Source organism: Cibotium barometz, chromosome 2, assembly GCF_041138505.1.
Source record: "Cibotium barometz isolate CiBa-2024 chromosome 2, ASM4113850v1, whole genome shotgun sequence".
Lineage (NCBI taxonomy): Eukaryota > Viridiplantae > Streptophyta > Polypodiopsida > Cyatheales > Cibotiaceae > Cibotium > Cibotium barometz.
Genome location: NC_141047.1, coordinates 74897336 through 74916000, shown reverse-complemented (window position 1 = coordinate 74916000; position 18665 = coordinate 74897336).

Sequence of the window (18665 nt, the reverse complement as noted above, 5' to 3'; positions counted from 1 at the left end):
AAAAAAAAAATTCAGCCCATTATGATCTATGCACACCATGCGTCAATTTTTCCTACACATGCACAAATAAAAAAGCACCTACACATGCACATGCACTTGCAAATGTTTTTCCATGAAAATATAAGAATATACACTAACATTAGAAATGAAGAAAACTCAAAATATTCACATCAATGGGCAAGTCCAGTACACAGCATTGGAAACAAGGAAACTTAAAATACCCAAATCCAATACATTGCATAAAGTACAACTAGTTGAGTAGAACTGAAGGAAAACGTGAACACAAAATGATACACGAGCATTTACACAGCTCTTCAAACCATGTCATGGTTAAGGTTGAATGCATCACTATTGTTATGAATCCTACAAACAAGAATGAGACCCGAGGGCTTGAGTGTGATGCACCGGGCATGGATGGCTAATAGCTGACCATCATGCATGAGATCCACCAAGTAACTTTCAGCCGCCTCTTGAAGAGCAAGCAATGCTTGGGGTGACCATCGCTCCACATTATATGCTTGATCTCTTGAAAAGTACTTGTAGTCATTTTCCCTTTGTAGATCTTGTAGTATTTCTTCTCGCACCAACCTCGAGAAAGGAGCCTTGGGTATAATCAACTCACGACTAGATGAGCATTTCCGGCTAGAGTAGCGAGAGCATCTTTCCTAGCTGGAGCAACAGGAGGAGCTTGAGATTCATCATTGTCGGTGTTAGTATGTTCACTAGATCTAGATGAATGAACCGGTGTCTTGGAAGGCATCTTGTTTGCTCTTTGCTTAGTACATGCCATACTCACAAGCTAAAAGGAATTGAGAGAAATGGAGGAATGGAGAGAAATGAAAGAAGGAACGGAGAGAAATGAAAGAAGTGCCTTTATTTCTAAATGGAACTTATTATAAGTTCCATTTATAAATGGAGAGAAATGAAAGAAGGAATGGAGAGAAATGAAAGAAGTGCCTTTATTTATAAATGGAACTTACTATAAGTTATTCACACTTACTTTTAAAAAATATCAACACTATCAAAAAGTTCTCTATGTTGACTTTAGTAAACACTTATTTTGAAAAAGTTATCCATATTAACTTTAGCAAACACCTATTTCTTTAAAACATTGGATTGCTCCAATACTCTCATAAACATAAAATGTTATTTCATAATTACAATTCTATCAAGAAGAACCTATCTAGGAAGAGGACATGGTCTAGGAAGAACGCTATTAAAATGAGCCAAGCAATGAGGAATTACCCGGACCCATCCATAGACCCAAATTGAATAGAAGAACCTATCCAGGAAGAGGACATGGTCTAGGTAGGGGGTAGCTCCTCGGAGACCAATTGTGGATCCCAATGCGAATCTAAATGCAAAAAATCACAAGGACGGATTTGCTGAGTATGGCCATGTATGGTTAGGGAACTAGATACTGCCTTGGAATCCATACCGGTTCTTTTCCATGTGGTCAAAACGGATTCAAATTATCCTTTTCCCTCTATTCCACCCTCATTCTTTGCGTATTAAGCTCTTGTTTTCTTAAGCTCGATAGCTGCAATTGTCGCTCTACCTTAGCCCTCTTCAAGTCTGTTTCCATTTCCTCCGACGTGGGGAAGAAGATTTGACCTATCCTGGCGGCGCTTTCCTTATCGCTTCTCACCCTGGGGGTCATCCCACTAATCCTCACTATGTTAGAATTCCTAGGACCAGAAGGTTGGGTTGGTAAATCCGGTCTTAGACTGTGTCCCGTGCCTATTGATGGGCATGCCGCAGATTGCGTTGGAGACTAAAAAATCCATTGGCCATATCAAAGATTCCGCTAGATCTCATAGGAGAAGAGAGTTTTTCTTCCTCTCCAAAGCCAGAGAATATTAGCTCTTTTTCCATGGATTCTTCGCTACTTATTTCTATGGTGGTCAGATTCCTCCAAGATGAAATCCGCTAGATCTCGCATGAGAAGAGAGTTTTTCTTCCTCTCCAAAGCCAGAGAATATTAGCTCTTCTTCCATGGATTCTTCGCAACTTATTTCTATGGTGGTCAGATTCCTCCAAGATGAAACACTTAATTGAGTACCGCCGAGTGACCCGACCAACACTTTTTTGGTAGGAAGAACCTGGGTGATTTGATGCACTGTCATCGGGGGTAAGGTCGTCTCCAATGAGTTTCCTAGACCTCAAGTGCTTGAGAATGTGCCTCAACAGGCTCAATCAATACTCCAACTATTTCACCTAGTTTTCTGCCGATTTGTCTGTTCTGGTCGTGAAATAGAAGATCTCCATGAAACAACAAATAATGGTTCACTTGGTGAAGTAGAAAACTATAGTCCTCGTTGTGAATTGTGTTTCACGCTGCAGCAAGTTGTTTCACATTTCAAATTTTCAACTCAGAATTACTTTAATCTGAGTCAAATAGACTCCAATGGTGCAATTAGGGGACTCTGTTACCACTGGTTTGACCACCCTTAATCCGTGAACTATCAGTCTATAAAATGTTATTTTGTGTGAACTACAAATCTGTGAACTAGCAAATGACACTTCACGTCATGAAGTAGCAGGTTATTGTTTACGTCGTGAAATAGATTATGTTTCACGTCGTGAAACAAAGTATTGTTCATGTCATGAAGCATTTCAATGCTATTTCATGAGACAAGATTTTTATATTTCGCTGTGTCAAATGTGTCAGGATAAGATGCCCACAACCAATGGCTCCTTGTTTTTGTAGTTTTCGTGAGTTTTATAAAACATAATACAATGCGTGTCACCCACTGCTAGCTCATGTTGTAGGAATTAGTGACAAAAAATAACAAAATTGAAAGTAAGACTAAGTGTAGCTTTCCTCTAGGTGCTGCCGAGTACTCACCCACACTTCCAACACATGATAATTCCTTCTCTACCACTCAAACCTTATCTACATAGTTTCTTCACAATGCACCTTCCAAATGCAAAGGCAATAGTGAATCTTACATAATGGGAGTTGGAGCTCTAAGAGGATGGAAGAAACAATGGTGTTTCCCCCCGGAGTGATGCCAAAAATGTTATAGGCTACCACACCTCCCAAGAGGGAACTCCACACAACTGCAATCTCGGGAGAAGTAATAGACAACAACTATCGTTGGGTACTTACCAATGCTTCAAGCTCACATCCCTTGAGGGTCCCCAAGTTTGCTTTTGGAAGCTCCACTCCTCTAATATCCACCTCCAAGTTGTCACCGCGGAGTCGCTCTCACCACAATGCAAGGATATCTAGCTCTCACTCTTCCACACACGTGAATAGAAGAGGAACATGCACTAGAGTGCACTCTCACACACAAGACAAAGTAAGATCTCTGAGAGCACAAAGGGGGATTGCATTCTTTCATTTTATGAGAAATTACCTTTTATACATTTGGCCCTTAGTCACACTTGGGCGCCCAAAACTTACTAACTAAGGCCTTAGGTGGTTAGTATCTCAAAATGTACAACTTTTATAGCACATTTACATAACACTTATTAATTTCCTTAATTGGAGGAGCATCTTTGTTAATACAAGATGGGATTAACAACCACAAGCATCCATAATGCTACTATGTCTTTCGGCACCTAAGGCACCACAAGTATTCCAGAGATTGAGGCAACCACGACGAGATAGGTAGAGGCCCAAATCCCATATGTCTTTCGGCACCTAAGGCACCACAAGTATTCCAGATTGAGGCAACCACGACGAGATAGGTAGAGGCCGAAATCCCACTCTATAGCAAAAGTCTAAGAACCTGAAGCCTGATGTCCTATATGGGTTCCCAAAACATTGTTGGAAGCACAAGGGTACTATGAAGGGAGTGAGAAATTATGGCTACCCAAGTCACAAAATCCTATGGCAAAGCCTTCTGTGCACAAACCTTGTCAACAAACCACCACTCACCCTAATCACCACGATCGATCCAGCCACAAAAAGGGTCCCAACCAAGCACACCACTCTATCACACATCAAGTCACCAAGAAGTATGGGTGCCCAAGCAAAGACCCAATTTAGGCTTGATCTCACTAAATCAATCCGCGAGACCAAGCCTCAATGGGATGGAGATGGAATTAATCACTAACATGCAACTGGGAAGCTATAAGGACCTAAGAAAAAGCCACAAGAACCTTCCTAACTTGATTTCATAGAAGATGTCAAAAATCAAACTGAGTTAAAATAAGTGAATTACCCAATTCCCTACTACCTCAAGGAAAAACTGTTCTAGCCTGACCAACAAGAACACATGGAATGCTTCTCATTGATAAATTCTTATTTCAAAACCAAACTCTAAGCTTGTTAAGGTAGAGAATAAGAAAATGGTATTTTTATGCTTTTATGTTAACAAAATAATGGTAAATTCTTTTAGAATATTTATAAGTAGTTAAAAACTACTTTAATTGATTCTAAATGAGAAAGAGATAATCCTATCAATTTGGAAAAAGAGGAATAATGGAAATAGCTTAATCTAGTAGAATAATCATAATTAAGTTTATGATTATGGTTAAAATTATGATTTAAATTCATAGTTTAGATTTAAGTTTAAGAATAGATCTTCTATCATATTTGCATTAAGAATAGATCTTCTATCATATTTGCATTACAATATTTTATTCTTTTAAGAAAAAAATTAAATATTATCGAAGCTATGGTAAAATTTTAAAAAATAATACATATCTTATTTTTATGCATAATACTAAAAGAGGACTTCCTACCATATTCTAGGATTGGAAATCCTATGCAAAAAGAATGACTTTCATCATATTCATGTGAAATAAATTTTAGTATTTATGCATAAATATTTAATTAAAAGAAAAGAAAAATTTTAGATAAATTTATTTTATGCATAAGAAATTTTTAAATGATAAAAGAGAAATTTCCATGACATTTTGAATTCAATCATTTAAACGCAAAAAGAGGAATTTTAAGCATATTCAAAAAAAATGAATATTTATATTTAATTAAAAGAAGAATTTTATGGTATTTTAAGTAGAGAAAGGTTTAAATTAAATTTAGGTGACAAAAGAGGAATTTTCACCATAATTCCACCTAAAAATTTAGGTTTGATAATTAAATTGGTAGAAAGAATGTTCTTAGATAATTTATGTGGATAAATCACCAAATTGATATTTAACCAAAATTAGATTATTGGAAGAAGAGTATTTTTATAAAAATCCAATATTCTCATATAGAACCATTTCTTAATCTATAATGGTTAGGAAGGAATGCAATTCATAAAGTTGCAATTTTCCTTACGGTTAGAAGTTTAGTAGATTTTTATGTGAAGAAAATCCTTAAGAATCAAAGTTAGAAGTAAACCGAATAATTTTGGTTAGAGTACGACTGCGAGAGGGGCGGCCAGTAACCTACTTGCCCATCTCTCAAATCTGAATCAAGCAAAAACCTCGTGAGACCAATTCCAATTCTTGACACAAAGAATAGACTACCATTGAATTAGCATAGTTTTTCCTTAACCGAAATCATCAAGAATCTAGTTTGAAATTCAGTCAAATGATGGGTAGATTACCCTGATGAGAGATCAACGATTCTCATTAAGAAAATCTGGATTAAAGGAAAAGGGTTTTGTGGAACTAATCTCGAACCGGGAATTTTACTTGCATAGAACCTATGTTTTTTTTAAAGGACTGTTTTACGCCAGAATGCTAGAGGAAGCATTTGGTATGTGATCAGCTAAGGAGAGACTCGTTGGTTGCAATAGCTGACGGAGAGTCATTGAGGGACGTCGCTCACAGCAAAGCCTGGCGAGGTCTTGACCAGCCTCGGTATGGTTAAAATGGTGCGCTTCCGATACGATGGACGAGGACCGACGAAGCGGTCCCCTGAGTAAAGTGCTAGGACACCTAAGTAGGATCCTAGAGGGTTCTAACCAGGTGATGTATGGGCTCGCGGTTGCTAGGACACCCATGCGTATGTGAAGGAAGATATGGATGAACCGAAAGAATGACTTTTGTGAATGGAATTTTGATATTGGATCTCGTTGGTTGACCAGCTGGTCTTCAACAAAGAGTTCGGATGATATATTTTGTAAAACAATGAAAATATTTTGGAGGATTATGATCAGTAATACTATGATTTCATTGAAAGATTATTTTAAAGACAACCGAATCTGTTAAAATAGCAATTTTATATTGGTGGGTGTGTAAGTGGTATGACTACCTTGAATTTTGGGTGTGTAAGTGGTATGACTACCTTGAATTTTGCTTGAAGCATTGGCTAGGGAGCCTGGGAACTCATTTCCTCGGTACCCGGGTAAAACAAAACCAAATTTTTATAAAGGAATCCCACCAATACAGTGGTCACGGCGGTTGGCTAATGGGGTTACCATGGGATTCCTACGATACAAATAGTTACGATTAAGTTATGTTAGTTAGAATAAGTCCTAGGAAGACCCTTGTTATGTGGAAGGGCATCAGCTGTGCCTCGTTTTAAAGGAGGAAAAAAGCGGTGATTCTATGGACTAAGTGTAAGTCTCTTCTTTGATCTGACCATGTGACTTTCGGGTTTGGTCGGATCAGTTTGGTTAATTAAGACTTTGACTCGTTAGATAATTTTCTTGGCAGAATCGCCCGTGCCTTCCAGGCGGCACGGGAAGTTTTTTCGGGTTCGGTTTCGAAGGAACCATCGGCCGGACTAGTCTCTTGTCCGGATATCCATGGGCGAGGCCCCGAGTGTGGATCCCTGCCCCACGCAAGAGGCTGACGCTGCTTCCACTGCCAGCGCCCTCGGAGGGGGCATCGCAGAGGGGGCGGGGGTCTCACAGAATAAGAGTTCAAAAGTTAAGTCGCCAAGGGCTAAAACTTACCTAAGGGGGATAGAATCAAGAGTTAGGTTACAAAAGGCTAGGACTCGCCAAAGCATAATTCCAAAAAAGGTTCACATCACTTATACACATATTAGTTGCCTATGTGGGATGTGATAGCATAAGTATCAAGTCTCTTATGTTGGAGAGACAAAAATAAGAGTTTAGACAAGTCATCTATGTGGGATGCGATAGGCATAAGTGTCAAGTCCAATTGAGTCTAGGGGAATGATAAATATAAGTCCTTAAAATACACAAAAAGCATAGTAGGAACACTTTTAATACCATCAAAAGCCCAAGACTGTAAGATTCCTCCCTCCAGCTTTTAAGGTGTAAAGGTGTAAGAACCTCCCCTTCTGTTCTTGTAATTATTCCTCTCTCTGAAATAGAAGAAAGATCTTGTTTTACCCTATTTTGGCCTAGAGAGAGAGAATCCAAAATTGAGATATTTTTGGATATAAAAATCCTCCTAGTGTCTAAAATGGATTCCCCTAAAACAGAAGTTCAAAATGAACTTTCCAATGTGCATTAGGAATTAATTGAAAATGTGTATAAGGGACCTTAGCCAAAAGGTCTATATTTTCAGAAATTTTTGGATTATGATCCAATTAAGGTTCCAATGGGCCAATGGGCCAATTGGATTAATCCAAGTGTTGGGATGAGAATCCAAAAGAATAAAAGAAAATATCCAAAAATGAGTAAATTCTCACATAAGATGAAGAGTTGACTAAGTAAAAGGTTTATTAGTTAAAATTTATGAGATATTACTAAAAAAATGAGATATTTTGGAATAATGATGCATTTTTGACACCCTGGTAAGGAAAGGGGAACTCTTGAGGTAGGCGCCTATTTCACATGTGTGGAAGGGTTTTTAATTCAAAAAAATTGTGAGATTTTTATCTCTCCTCTCTCCTAGATCAAAACAAATCAAAAAGGGAGCCAAACTTGTCCAAACTGAGTCAAACTAAACCTAGAAAATTCTAGAACCCAGTTGGACTTGGTTAGTGGCCTCCCTCACCTATAAATAGACCCTCAATCATTTGTAATAATATATTGGAGCTATACCATCCCAGTATTATATTAAAATAATCATATTTTTTTATTATCCCTTAAATTTTCCTCTCTCTTGGGAGCTTGGAGCTCTCTCTCTCTACAACAACTGGAGTTGCTCTTCTCCTCTTGGTGGACCAATTGATTGGTTGGGGGCTTCACTGCTAATAGAGAATCAAGCCAAACTTGGAGGTAAAATCAATTTTTATGGTTTTTTCCAACTTATCTCAATGACTTTCTTCTTCTCAACCCCTCTCAAGCTTGAGAAGCTTTCTAAATGAATTTTTTAATTCAAATCAAGATTTTTCTTAAAGTCTTAATGCTTAATTAAGACAAAGTTAATCTTTATGCTTATTTGTAATGCTTTCTTTAAATAAATCTCTCTCTCTCTCTCTCTCTCTCTCTCTCTCTCTCTCTCTCTCTCTCTCTCTCTCTCTCTCTAAAAGAATAGCCATCTTTATGGCTAAATCCCTTGAAAAAGGATGCTTCTCAATGATAGTCTCTTAATTCAAAGCTAAACTCTAAGCTTAATAAGCTAGAGATTAAGAAAATGATATTTTTATGATTTTATGTTAACAAAATAATGGTTATTTCTTTAAGATTATTTATAAGTAGTTAAAAACTACTTTGATTGATTCTAAATGAGAAATAGATTATCCTATCAATTTGGGAAAAGAGAAATAATGGAATTAGCTTAATCTAGTGGGATAATCATAATTAAGTTTATGATTATGGTTAAAATTATGATTTAAATTCATAGTTTGATTTTAAGCATAAAAGAGAAACTACTATCATATTTTCATTACAAGCTTTTATTCTTTAGATTTTTTTTTTAGAATTATCAGTAATATCAGCGAAGCTATGGTAAAATTTTCAAAAAATAATATATATCTTATTTTTATGCATAATGCTAAAAGAGGACTTCCTACCATATTCTAGGATTGGACATCCTATGCAAAGAGAATGATTTTCATCATATTCATGAGAAATAATTTTTTTATAATTATGCTTAATTAATTGATTATGAGAAAAGAGTAATTTTTTGTAAATTCATTTTTATGCAAAAAGATGAATTCCCATGATATTTGAGATCCAAGTATTTAAATGGTAAAAGAGAAATTTTTTATAAATTTATTTTTATGCAAAAAGAGGAATTCCCATGATATTTGAGATCCAAGTAATTAAATGGTAAAATAGGAATTTTTGGCATAATTCAAATCATGAGTATTTATCAAAAGTGAAATTTTAAGCATTATTAATTTTATTAGAAAATATGGGTAAAATTGATTTTTGTAAATCCCATGAATCTTTTACTCGAAAGAAGAATATTAAATATATTTCACTTGAGAAATTTGAGAAAGAATACGAAAATATCCATCAAGAAAAAGTACCTTTAACTAGGCCAAGAAATTGGCAGAAACTTAGAAAAGTCCTATCGGTATCGAAAGTAGAAAACGGTACTAAATGTGAATGTGATGTGATAAGATGTGAGTGGATGTGATGAGATGTGATGTGATGTAAATGGATGTGGATGTGTATGTGATGAGATGTGATGTGATGTAAATGGATGTGGATGTGGATGTGGATGTCATGAGATGTGATGTGATGTAAATGGATGTGGATGTGATGAGATGTGGATGAGATGTGATGTGATGTAAATGGGTGTGGATGTGGATGTGATGAGATGTGATGTGATGTAAATGGATGTGGATGTGGATGTGGATGTGGATGTGGATGTGGATGTGGATGTGATGAGATGTGGATGAGATGTGATGTGATGTAAATGGATGTGGATGTGGATGTGATGAGATGTGCATGAGATGCGATGTGATGTAAATGGATGTGGATGTGAATGAATGAGATGTAAATAAGATGTGATGATATGTGAAAGGATGTGATTTGATGTAATGGATGAGAATGAGATGTGATGTGATAGATATGCATGTGAATGAATATGGGATGTGAATGGATGTGATGGATGTGATGAGATGTGAGTGGACGTGGTGAGATGTGAATGTGATATAATGTGATGTGAATGGATGTGATGGATGTGATGAGATGTGAGTGGACGTGGTGAGATGTTGGTGAGATGTGAATGTGATATAATAAGATGTGAATGGATGTGATGTGATGTGGATCTGGTTAGATATGAATGAATGAGATATGATGTGGATAGATGAGATGTGATGTGATGTAGACTTGGGTAGATGTGAATGGATGTAAATAGATGTGAACGTGATGTGATGGTATGTGGATGTGATATGGATATGAATGAATGTAGATGGATGTGATGTGATATGAATGGATGAGATGTGATGTGGATATGTTATGATGTGATGTGATGAGGATAGATGTGGATAAATGTGATGAGATGTAATATGATGTGATTGGATGAGAATGGATGAAGGACGATGGGAATACATATAACTGGATGTGGAATAAGCAATGTGAGTTGATGTAGAAGAATGTGGAATAACGAGAAATGATGTGGAACAATGTGGAAAGATGAGAGTTCGTTAGAAACTGTATTTATGAAACCTGTTTTTAAATTACTGTTTTATGTCAAGAATGCTAGGGAAGCCTTTTGACCATCTTGTGAATAAGGTCGTGGAGACCTAACTGATAAAGTTGCAACAGCTGACGGAGAGTCAACAAAGGACGTCTCACGTAGCAAGGTTGGCCGAGGTCTTGACCAGCCTCGGTTCGATTTAAATGGTGAGCTTCCGGTACAGTGGATGAGGGACCAAGGAAGCTGCCTATGAGTGAAGCGCTAGGTGACCTGTGAAGGAGCCTAGAGGGTGCTGACCATACGGTGCTCGGGCTCTGGGTCGCCGAAGATACCCACGCATACATCGAGGAAGAAAATGGAACAAGGTGTTAGAGTTGTTTTCTGAACTCGGGCATGGATCTGGTTGATTGGCCTTGCTGGTCCTCAACGGATGAGTCCATGGCTCTTTTATATGGATCTGTTGGTTGATCTTGCTGATCTTCAATGGAGAGTCCATCTAGATTTTCTTATGTGATTATATTTTCGGGTACTATGAGCTAGGAACTATTGAAAAGGCCCCTGAGTGAACAGGTGGTGAGCATTCTGGTTGTTGCCAACAATGATGCCATAGGTACACCGATAAAGGAATGATTGTAAATTAGAATTCAAGCTAGGTATTTTGGATGATTATGATCAGTGATACTATGGTTTCATTAAAAGATTGTTTTAAAGACAACTGAATCTGTGAATTAGGCAATTTCATATTGGGTGTGTAAGTGGTGTGACTATCTTGAAGTTTGCTTGAGGCGCCAGAGGGGGCCTGGGAACACTTTTCCCTAGTAACCGGGGCAAAACATAACCAAATTCCTAAATGGATCCTATCACTACAGTGGTTCTAACCCATGGGATTGAGGCTAGGCTGATGGATCCCTAAATTGAGACTCAACATTGTTATGTTACGATAGATGAAGTAAATCAAGGATAGTCCTTGTTCTATGGAAAAGAATCAACGGCTGTGCCTCTTGATGAGGAAAAAAGCATTGGTGCAAGTCTCTTCCTTGATCTGACCATGTGACTTACAGGCTCGATCGGAGCAGTTTGGTTAGTTGAGACCTTGACTACGTTAGAATAAAATATTATGGAGGAATCGCCTATGTTTGCTAGGTGAGGGAAGTTTTTCTGGGTCTGGTTTTGGAAGAACCAAGGGATTAGTCTCTGCCCTGCGCAAGAAGTGCTACTTCCGCTGCTAGCACCCCAGAATTCGTTGCGCGGAGGGGGCAGGGATCTTTCAAAGACCCTCTGCTCATGTGCAACTTTGAATGCACCATGCATATGCTTATTCAAAATATTATTTTCACAACATTTGGGTGTCACACCTAATTGACATAAGCATTAGGCACTCTGATATCCTTTGATCTCCCAAGCAGTTATATCACATCATTCACACACTGAACACTTAGGTTACGAATCTCAACATCGAAATCCCATGGACCTTCTCACTTAGAGTCATGCACAACATGAAAAATTTGCATTAAGAATGACTGGGGCACCAACGTTACATGGTGCAGAATTAGGCACAAAAAGTTGTTGTGACGTAGGTACTAGCACTTAAATAATTCCATAAAGAATTTCTTGTATTCAAATGATCCAACTCTAGAACATTCCTAGTTCATGAATTAGATTGCTAGCTTCTAGGATTGCCTAAAGTTTGGAAACATCATCATAGATTGTCTCAATCATGGATCGACAATCCTACCCCATCACCATGATCTAGCTTCTTGAATCGTTGAATTCTTGAATTACTAAATTTCTTAGATTTCTTCCTTCTCGAATATATCAACTCAACCTGTGATCACCCGAACTTACTATAAGAATCGTCAATCCTACCTTATGCCACATTTTCAAGTGCGTATAAAAGGTAACTTGACACCAATCCAACCCTGCAATACTTCACTTTGACCTCTGGTGGAGGTGTGCATGATCCTACTGTCATCATGAAGACATAGTGTAAACAAGTAACAAATCCCTCTTGATGCTTGTCCCATGTATCCCAACTATAAGGTAGGCACCCACACATACCCAACAACTACAAGGTAGGAACAACGATGCCCTATGTCATTGCTTGCATATTTGTCAAAGTTTCCTTTCATTCATATAGTGTGATTCTTGGGAAAGAGCATAAGAATTGTAGATTTTGTTTACAACCCATGGGGTGTTTTGAGCTATTTTGGTGGCAAGGAAATAACCCTCCTTACACCTTATAGTCTCTGTAGTAATAAGCAAGGCAAAACATAATAGTCCTTATTTTCCTTCATGGCCATACAAACATACAAACAACTGTACAACTAGAGTGATCTGCTTCTAGGATTATTTGTTACAAACAGATTGCCAACCAGATTGAACTGGTCAAGTAAGAGGAATCTACCAAGTTAGATCAATAAAGTGGGATCGTTGAGGGATTGTTGAACTAAGTAGGGTCATCATGATCCAAGTTCATAGGGTGTCATGATCCTAGAAAATAAAATCTCTTTGAAGCCGAGATTTGCAATCATTTTACAACTATACATGCATAGAGGGATTATATGTATTGTTGCATGCCGTAACACTAAGGTAGTGACATCAGTGTGTGTACAAGTGGTCAATCTATGCATACCCTATAGTAACTTGTCAATGCAAGCTGTGTATACCCACATAAGCAATTGGCAAGTGAAGCTCAATAGAGCTAAGTTGTGCAGTGCAATGAGTCTATGTCTTAAAAGGGTTTAACAAAAATGACAGCCAATACCTCTACTAAGGGAAGGGCAAGAAGTTGATGAACAAGGGCTAAGGGCCCCCATTGGAGTTGTACATACCCCTAGAGCTTGGTGAAGCTAGGAAGAATTATTTGGAAGTAGCAAGCCTTAAAGACATGGGTGTCTCAATCCTTAAATTCCAAATTTGGGATCCGCTATTACTCTATGGGTGGCTATTTGGAGGAAATCCAACATGTACTATTATTCATGTTAACATGTTATAGACAAAGAACATAAAGGGATAATAGCATAAATAGAAGTAAACAAATGACAACTAGTCAGAAAACCATCAATATCTATGTATATTGCTTCTTCTGCTCTAAATCATACATATGTTTTCGCTTTATGCCATAAGATGCTAACAACTGTGATACAAAACAACACACACGTCTATTATATCAATTGAATAATAATTATGGATAAATGCATAACTATTCGATGGATAACTATATCTAAGGGGTAAGTACGGGTTAACAACTGGCACACCTGGTGGGTAGTCCGCCCCCACAGACGAAAGATGAACCCACTGAGGATAAGTATAAATAGAACAAAATTTTGTAACTTCTTGAAAGAAATTCTCCTAAAATCCTAATCCAATTCTATCTAATGGGTTTCTAAAATCTACATCTATAATATAGGCGGATGGATGAGCTGCCTATAAGACTAAAACTGAGACTATAAGTAATCTAAAAAGGAATAAGAATGAATTTTTGGATTTTTGACTTTTGGATGATCTTTAGTCTGATCCACGGCCTTCAATTGGTTACTCTGACCATATAGTCAGGTAACGGTACCTCGTCTCTCTGTGCTCAAGTCGAAAACCTAGAAGGTTGACCTTTGTGTCCAAGTTCTTTATATCTACTTGGGCGCTTTGTACTTTGTTGTCGATCTAGAGTAGCTCGTTGACGATCCTCTTGAGGTTGCTGGTTCAGTGGTGGCATATCCCTGCTAAAGTGTGCCACAATATTTTGCACTCTGCGCTAGTTGGCGGGGAGGTGCAAATTGTGGAAGCACAATGTCTCCACTGCAATGTCTCCCCACTGCTTCCATTATACAAACTGCACATCGGTGCCTCTCCCTCTCCCTATCCCTCTCCAGAACTTGTAATAAATTTTGGAGTTGGCCTATCAAGGTCTTCACTTTCATTGACATATTCTATATGATCATTCTATAGGTGTTGAAGTTCTTCTTCATATACTTCCAGCTTCTTCATATCTTTGAGCTCTGTAAAGGTACAAGCTTTTTCCCACAGATTATTTATTCTTGCCGAATCATGTACTTTCTTATCTTCCAGCAGCTGAATGTTACCCTCTTATAGCTAATTTGCCAGTTTTGAAGCTTTAGCCCTAAACCAAAGATTCTGGGCTCATTCCCCAGCCGGATCACCAAAGTGTTGGTGAAAAGCTAGCATGTATTGTTATTCATGTTAACATGTTATAGACAAATAACATAAAGGAATAACAACACAAACAGAAGTAAACAAAAGACAGGTAGTCAGCATATCTGTGTATATTGCTTCTTTTGCTCTGAATCGTACATATATTTGCACTCTGCACCATAAGATGTTAACAGTTGTGATATAAAGCAACACACACTTCTAGTATGCCGATTGAAAAATAATTAAGGATAAATGCATAACTATTTGGCGGATAACTATATCTAAGGGTAAGTACAAGTTAATAGAAGTCCCCACCTAGGAATGCCAAAAGTTTGCATTCAAGGATGAGTTAACAAGATATCTATATTGCAAAATATTGGGCTACTACCCTTATTTGAATTACCTCCATGGGGAGTGGACATGGCCAAGGTGTTGTTAGGCCATACATTTGTCTAACAGTCGCCTAGGGTCATTTGTCATATAGCCATTAGGACCACCAAGTAACAAAAGGAGGATTGTCAAACTCACATTCGAATTGGTTTGATAGACTTTCAATTTAACCCCATTGTCAACAATAAGGAATGAGATTTCAAGAGAATCAGTTAACCTACAAAAAAGGCAAATTGCTTCAAGATAGATAAGCACAAACCACATTGGGAAGATGTAATTTTGTTGCATCTCATCATACCTTACACGTCATACTACACGTGTACCTAACTTTTTACAAACCACATTGCACATGATTTAGGTGGATGTAGGATTACTCACATGCTTTAATAGAGCTCATTTATGACCAAATCCTAATCATCAAGAAAAAGAAAATTGGGCTGAGCTTACCTATGTAGAGATTACCTGAGTGTGTGCATTGAAGAACCATATCTCAAAATAGCTCCTTTATTGAGTAATCTATCAAGCCACATACTCCCTAGATAAGCTCCCACCACTACTAATAGTAGCATCAATAGTTGGTGCCCAATTACAAACACCACAACCAAGGACAAGAAGAATAAGAGAGTAGCAGTGAGCAACCACCTCCCAAGAAGTAAACATTTACTATCGATTGAGCAAGGTAACATCATTGTTGAGTCAGGGTTAGAGCAGGGTTAGAGCTTAAGATGGACACCCAAGCAGACAAAGACTCCAAGAAGGATAAAGGGAAAGGAAGCAAAAGGGTAGAAAAGGGAAAGAAAACCAAGACCGAGGGTGAGAAGGAAAAATAAAGCACATCAAAATCATAGCCACACAGCCCCACCACAGCTTGTAACACAACCACCACCATGATTTCGAGCGCCACACCATTGGAAATGCTTATGCAAATGTAATTAGTAGACGACCAGTTCTCTAAGTTTTTTAAAAATTCCAAATAGACCACACAGTTGCTAGATGTAGGAGATGTTAACTATCCAACAGTGCCAAGCTCAGGCTAGAGGAGGGCTGGAATAGTATATAATACACTATAGCCTTTACAGTCACATTTGTGGTGAAAGTGTGGGTGTATGAAACTACATTCAGAGGTACACAAAGTGCAAAGCAAAGGCATACAAAAGAAGAGTGTAAGGCCCTCTACATGGAATGGATTGTATTTGAAGACCAAATGCAATAGCTAAGGGGAAAGGTAGAGATAAAAGAGAAGGTGTCCTAAGCTCATGTAAATAACATCCCTAATGGAAAAGAGGTCCAACAGGATGGTACAACATAAAAATTAAATCATCAACAAATGCAACACAGATCTAGAAAAAGCACGCTTTAGGGCTAGTGAAATGCAAGTTAAAGCAAACAGATAGAGAGAGAGACCTAGAGAAAAATACAAAAGATATGTTGTAGCATCAAGGATGATCAAGTAAAGGCCTTGGAGGAGGAGTTTGTCATTAAAAGATGCATAAAATTAGGTCAAAGGGCCTTCCACACCTTGCACTCCTGCTGACAGTCATGAGGAGAGAGGGACAAAGTTTTACAAGATGTAGCTTTAATGCTCCTTGCCGAATGATAGCACAAGAACTCACACAATCTCATGAAGCCGATCAGATATAGCTTGGGCCTCGCATTTATTTGCCAAGGGATGTTGCTCAATGAGCCCCTCTCCAATTTATAGTTTGCTAGGCTATGTAGGCAAGTACCCAGGAACTAGAAGCCTATGCCACCATTATGTTCTTTTAAGGGACCTTGGCCTTGTAAAACTTTATAGATTTATATCAAGCTGATACAAATCTGATGATAAAAAATTTCATTGCATGGGTATTCTTATTTGGAAAGATACCTCTAGATTTAGATGAAGATTACATCAAACTTATAGAGATGAGGAATACACAACTAGAGTGCCAATGGATATGGCCATATGCCAAGCAGAACTAGAATGGCTTGTCGCTGTTAAAGACGCCAATGTGGAATACGTGGTCTCCAACTCCATGGAATTTTGGCAGAAGTTTAAAATTTTTCACCCATATAGGTTTTGTATGTGATTTTTGTGGGCACAAGTGTTGGAACACTCCCCTTCCTAGAGCTTGTGCTAGGAGGTGGTGCAAGGGCGGGGCATGGGAATTGATTCGTGGATAGAGAAGAAGGTATGTAAGTGTGCTCGGGGCATCTATCGACATTGGGGTGCTTGTATGGAGGGGCCCCACTAGATGAGGGCACTTCAAAAATCATTTCTCCCTCATGGTGAAACATGTGTGGCGTGGCAACCACATGTGAATCTACAATTGAGGCTGGGGTGCCGCCGAATGGAATGGAGGCACTGGGGGCATGCAACCATGGCAACCACATGTGAATCTACAATTGGGGCCGGGGTGCCGCCGAATGGAATGGAGGCACTGGGGGCATGCAACCATGACCAAAAAGTACCCATAGTGTGCTGGGAAGCTCAGAAATGCTTAAACAGTGTGTGCCCAGTCCCGAAATAGGAGTTTTGGCTCTCTTTTGCCTCGCACATGAATGCACCCTTAAGGTAAAAAAATGGTCTTTTGAGGAATTTTATGCGTGTAAAAATGACCCTAGTGAGTCGGGGAGGTAGACCATAAACACATCTAAAGATTTGGTAATTTTGAAACTTTTAATTATTTAAAAAAATTTTGAGGAAGGTACGTACATATGCTTAGGTTGGTACAGTCATGGATAAGGTTGGTACGGCTATGGCTAAGGAATGTATAGTCGTGGTAATTTTTTTACTTTGTTTTCTAGAATGGTACGTCTGTACGCTTAGGTTGGTACGCCTGTGGCTAAGGTTGGTACGACCATGGCTAAGAAAGGTAAGGCCGTGGTAAAAAATAATAAATTTTCTTTGGGATGGTACGGTCGTACGCTTACGTTGGTACAGTCATGGCTAAGATTGGTACAACCGTGTGGCTAAGGAAGGTACGATCACGGTAATTTTATTTAAAAAATCTTTTTTTCGAGATGGTACATTCATACGCTTAGGTTACTCGGCTGTGTGGTGGCTAAGGTTGATACGGTCGATAATTTTTTTTTTACCTTTTTTTTCGGCATGGTATGTCCATACACTTAGGTTGGTATGGACATGCGCTTAGGTTAGTATGCATGTGGCTCTAAGGAAGGTACGACCGTGAAAATTTAAAAAAAAAATTTCAGGATGGTACGTCCGTATGCTTAGGTTGATACAGCCATACGCTTAGGTTGGTACAGCCATGGCTAAGGTTGGTATGGCAAAAAAAAAATCCTCGATTTCGTACGGCCGTACGCCTAACTTAGAAGCGTATGCTCATGGCCTATGTGAACGGTCATGGCAAGTTTGAAATTTGAATTTGAATTTCAAATTTGGAGGGAAGTGAGTGGGAGACAACTAAGATCCCCTCATTAATGCAAGGTAGGTGGGAAAAGGGTAAAGTTAGTGGTTACCTTTAAATTAGTGGATTTTAACTAATTTAGAGGCACTCCAACTTAACTAATGATTAATCTTCTAAATCCCACTATTAATCACCTTTTAACCCTCTTCGTTGCCCTCTAATTACTCCTAAATAGTGAGGAGTTTAGGGATGAGAATTTGATAGATGGATTAGCAATGTTTAGGTTAATACAATGATGTGATCACCTCTAACTAATCCCTCTAATTAGGTCTCTAATTAACCCACTCAAAAGAGAAAAAAATTAGGTAAATGAGACCTAATTAGTGCTAATTCTTGCTAATTAAGGCCTGATGGGAG